A 5,504-nucleotide genomic window follows, 5' to 3' on the forward strand; every position below is an offset into this window, starting at 1 on the left:
TGGGATAAGGGTGAAGGAGAATAAGAGAAAGAAGAAATGAAAAAAAAAACACCACCAATGAAAGAAGAAAAGGAAAAATATGAAAAATAGAACAAACACATTATCTACACAACAAGAGAAGTCAGAGGCTGTGATTATAACACCTCGTTCTCACCATCCCTGGTCCACAGGAGGGAAAAGTTTGTATCACCTCATTACTAGCTTTAATCGTAGCTTCATCACATGCTTCAGGCAGTTCCTCACATCTGCCTGTTCTGGTCAGATTTCCTGTTTCCTCAGATCCCCGAGGCCCACTTCGGAATCCTTTTTGCTCAAATTGGATTAAAATGTCAGGCCTGACATTGTAGAAACCTATTATAAGAAAAATACAGCAAAATATGTTTGTTTGTTTTTTAAGTTACCACAGAATTATTCACAGGCACCTCCACTGGTACAGAATTAAAATAAAGAGGGGTACTGCTGTACTGATCATCATCAAAAATGTGTTCTAGAAATACCCCGATATTTTCATGCTGTGGTGAGCAACTCCTTTCTCAACAGCTACAAACAGATGTGTTATACACACTAATACTGCATAAATATAATGGAAATGTCTGTCATCACAAGTTTTGTTGCTGATTCGATTATTAGGCATGTAGATAGCTGGGTGGCTGGTGGACGTGAGGATCGCCTGGTCACTTGCCTGCCTGGTGCAAAAGGTGACGGATCTCACGCATCACCTAGATAGGATTAGATAGTGCTGGGGAGGAGCCAGCTGTCTTGATACATGTGGGTACCAATGACATAGGAAAATGTGGGTACCAATGACATAGGAAAATGTGGGAGAGAGGTTCTGGAAGCCAAATTTAAGCTCTTAGGTAGAAAGCTCAAATCCAGAATTTCTAGGGTAGCATTTCTGAAGTGCTATCCGTTCCACGCGCAGGGCCCAAGAGACAGGCAGAGCTCTGGAGTCTCAATGTGTGGATGAGATGATGGTGCAGGGAGGTGGGTTTTAGATTTGTTAGGAACTGGGCAACATTCTGGGAAAGGGGAAGCCTATTCCAAAAGTATGGGCTCCACCTTAACCAGGGTGGGACCAGGCTGCTGGCATCGGCGTTTAAAAAGGAGGCGATAAGAGCAGCTTTTAAACTAGAAACTGGGGGAAGGCCGACAGTCGCTCAAAAGCGCATGGTTCGGGATAAGGCATCTTTCAAAGACATCACCAAAACAGGGAAGATAGGGTATCCCGATAGTGAGGTTGCAAAAAAGACCATAGTAGATCAGGTGTCCTTAAATAAAAATCAGACAAAAGATTGCAAATTAATACTGTCAAGTACTGAGCATGATGTAAATAGGAACAACAAACATAATTTGAAATGTCTATGTGCGAATGCCAGAAGCCTAAGAAATAAGATGGGAGAGTTAGAATATATTGCACTAAATGAAAAATTAGATATAATAGGAATCTCTGAGGCCTGGGGGAAGGAGGATAAACAGTGGGACACTGTCATACCGAGGTACAAATTATATCGTAGCGATTGGGCGAATTGAATTGGTGAAGGGGTAGCACTGTATGTTAAGGAGGGCCTTGAATCAAATAGATTGAAAATTCTGCAGGAAACAAAATACATCTTGGAATCCCTATGGATTGAAATTCCATGTGTAAAGGGGAAAAGGATAGCGATAGGAGTGTACTACCATCCGCCTGGCCAGGATGAACAGACGGATGTAGAAATGTTATCAGAAATTAGGGAAGCTAACAAGCTGGGCAACACAATAATAATGGGTGATTTCAATTACCCCAATATTGACTGGGCAAATGTAACATCACAGCATGCTAGGGAGGTACAATTCCTTGACGAAATCAAAAACTTTATGGAGCAGCTGGTACAGGAGCTGACAAGAGGAGGAAAAATTCTAGACCCAGTCCTTACTGGAGTGCATGATCTGGTGCGGGAGGTAATGGTGATGGGGCCACTTGATAACAGTGATCATAATATGATCAGGTTTGATATTAGCTTTGGAGTAAGTATAAACAGGAAATCCAAAACGTTAGCGTTTAACTTTCAAAAAGGATAAAATGAAAGAGAGAAAAAAAAAAACTTAGAGGAGCGGATGCGAGGGTCAAAAATTTACATCAGACGTGGATGCTGTTCAAAAATAAATACCATCCTGGAAGCCCAGGTCAAATATATTCCACGTTTTAAAAATGGAGGATGGAAGACCAAATGACAGCTGGCATGGTTAAAAAGTGAGGTATAGGAAGCTATTAGAGCTAAAAGAAAATCCTTCAGAAAATGGAAGAAGGAACCGACTGAAAATAATAAGAAACAGCATAAGGAATGTCAAGTCAAATGCAAAGCGCTGATAAGGAAGGCAAAGAGGGACTTTGAAAAAAAGATTGCGTTGGGAGGCAAAAACACATACTAAAATTTTTTTAGGTATATTAAAAGCAAGAAGCCGGCAAAAGAATCAGTTGGACCTCTAGATGACCGAGGAGTAAAAGGGGCGATCAGGGAAGACAAAGCCATAGTGGAGAGATTAAATGAATTCTTTGCTTCAGTCTACACCGAGGAAGATTTGGGGGAGTTACCCGTGCCAGAAATGGTATTCAAAGCTGACGAGTCGGAGAAACTGAATGAAATCTCTACGAACCTGGAGGATGTAATGGGGCAATTTGACAAATTGAAGAGTAGCAAATCTCCTGGACCAGATGGTATTCATCCCAGAGTACTGACAGAACTGAAAAATGAACTGGCGGAACTATTGTTAGCAATATATAATTTATCTTTAAAATTGAGTGTGGTACCAGAAGATTGGAGGGTAGCCCATGTAACGCCAATATTTAAAAAAGGTTCCAGAGGACAGCCTAAGGTTCGGTGCCAGGAAAATGGTAGAGACTATTATAAAGGACAAAATTACAGAGCACATTCAAAAGCATGGATTAATAAGACAAAGCCAACATGGATTTAGTGAAGAGAAATCTTGCCTCAACAATCAATTTCTTTGAAGGAGTAAACAAACATGTGGATAAAGGCAAGCCAGTTGATATTGTGTATCTGGATTTTCAAAAGGCGTTTGACAAAGTACCTCATGAAAGACTCCAGAGGAAAATGGAGAGTCATGGGATAGGAGGAAGTGTCCTATTGTGGATTATAGCTACGTAATGCAAGGTTCCACGTTAGGAGTCACCGACCAAGAAAGGGATCTCGGAGTCGTTGTTGATGATACATTGAAACCCTCTGCTCATTGTTCTGTGGCAGCTAAGAAAGCAAATAGAATGTTAGGAAAGGAATGGAAAACAAAAATGAGGACGTTATAATGCCTTTGTATCGCTCCATGGTGCGACTCCATTCTCTTCTGTTCTACAATTCACCCTTTCGACAATGTTAACTCCCTAATCCCTAATTGGTCTATCTTGAATAGACTGTAAACTCTGATGAGCAGGGACTGTCTCTTCAAGTTCAAGTGTACAGTGCTGTGTACGTCTAGTAACCCTATAGAATTGATACATAGTAGTACTAGTAGTAATAGCAATGCTGCTCAATTACACACCCCGGCAGTATCTGCTTTGCAGAGAGGATTATGGCTTCTTATCCTTACCAGCTCTGAATTCCTAAATAATCCCGGCTGATTTTATTAAGATGTGCAGGAGGAATTTATACTTACTTGTTACAGGAGGGTGAGTCTGTTCAGACATCTCTGATTTAGGAGGATCCATCAAGGGGAGATCTTCCTCTTGTTTAACCCCGAGTGAGATCACAGACGTTACAACTGGAAGGTCTGTTAAGAGAAAATACATTAGAAGGAGTCATCAAAGATACAATAATACTAAATAAGGAAATGGACCTTAAATCTCTAAACGCCTGGAGACTTTGATCTGAAAATTCAGAGGCCTTCAAACCCAAAACATTTACTTACTCTTAATGAGATCATCTGGGTTTTCTTTTTCCTCCCACTCAAAATGTTGAGGGAAATAATTCTCGTCTTTGTTCTTAATCTTGAAAATGACATCAGGATTAACAACTGAATAACCTGTAAGTAAGCAGGAAAATAGCATTTAAATAAAAATGTATAAGCCCTGGGGAGGTTCCATCTGTTTCCTGTTGTGAACAAGCAGTGCATGAAAGTGTGTGTGTGTACATACAGGACTAAGTTCTGTATATGGAGCCAAAAAAATGATGCTGATAAAAATTGGAGCTAAACGCTATTCTATAAACAGTTCTCAGAGTTAGTCGCTGTTGATAGAATAGTGTTTTGCGCCGGGATCTGCGACCAATTTTGGGTGTAAGGATTTACGCCCACTGAAACCTGGTTTATATTTTTACACAGAAGTTGTAGACGGAGCTCCGGAGCTAGGCAGCCATGTCGGACGGTGACGTCACTTCCTCCGTCCTGATTTATATTCTTACACAGAAATTGTAGTTCTCAGGAAAAAAGGTCAAAATTTTGTTGCACAGAAAAGGGAGACAGACTGCAGCTGGTCTTGTATGAAGCCTCCAGTTTAAAGTAAACATTTTATCTTTTGCAACAGAAGCCAGGTCTCAATTTCAGGTGCCCACGGGACCTGGTACCTGGGATTTTTCCAGCTCTGATAAAATAACAGCACCCATTCCATTAATGTGCCTGTGTGGTAGATGATAAAAAAAGACATAACTACCTTGTGAGATGAGGATGTCATGAACCTCCTTGATGACCTTCTTGTACAGCTCCTTCTGCCATTCTCTCAGAAAGTTCCAGTCCACTTCCAAGAAATAAGCAGCAACATCCTTGAACAAGGCCTGGAACAACAGACAAGACACCATCAGTCACAGTTTCACTATATTGTGTACCTTGTTGGGTAGACTGGATGGACCGTGCACGTCTTTATCCGCCGTCATCTACTATGCTACTATGTTTTTGTTTTCTCCAGAACTTCGGATCCTTAAATGTGAAGGACGAAAACTGGAAAGGAGATGGCGCAAATCTCACCTGGATGAAGACAGGCTAAACTGCAGGAAGCACATGGTAAAGTACCGCCAAGCCGTAACAGCAACCAAAAAACAGTATTTCTCTCAATGCATTGCACAGGCTGCCAATTCAACCAAGCAGCTGTTCAGTATAGTAAACACCTACTGCAACCCCCACAACAAAACCAGCCTGCCCAGTCTAAACTCACAACGAGTTTGAAGAAAATTAAAAGACGAACACACACTCAATGCATGGAAACAGACACAAAGAAAACATAAATACGCAATAAGACAAACCAAAAGGACATACTATAAAACTAAAATAGGGCCAGACTAAAAAGACAAGAAGAAACTATACCAACTTGTGAACAAGCTACTAGACACCACAGCGGTCACTGCTACCAATACAGACCCCCTCCGCAGACAAACTCGCTAAATACGTCAATGAAAAAATTATAAACCTATGCAAAACGCTACCCCAGGTCAATACTGATACCGATAACTTCATTAATAGCTTGGATCCAAACCCTGAAGAACACCCAGCCATCCGAATCTGGTCAAACTTCACACTCATCA

General features: G+C 41.0%; 1 long non-coding RNA gene across 1 annotated transcript; it reads right to left on the reverse strand.

The window, feature by feature from the left end:
* Window positions 1-3,691: 3,691 nt before the first annotated feature.
* On the reverse strand, window positions 3,692-4,680 carry LOC115458910. Its single transcript, XR_003940166.1, has 3 exons — window positions 4,640-4,680; window positions 3,901-4,014; window positions 3,692-3,762 (listed from the first exon to the last, which is right to left on the reverse strand). It is a non-coding gene; the product is annotated as an uncharacterized LOC115458910 (long non-coding RNA).
* Between the last annotated feature and the right edge of the window lie 824 nt (window positions 4,681-5,504).

This window comes from Microcaecilia unicolor, unplaced genomic scaffold, assembly GCF_901765095.1.
Source record: "Microcaecilia unicolor unplaced genomic scaffold, aMicUni1.1, whole genome shotgun sequence".
In the NCBI taxonomy this organism is placed as follows: Eukaryota; Metazoa; Chordata; class Amphibia; order Gymnophiona; family Siphonopidae; genus Microcaecilia; species Microcaecilia unicolor.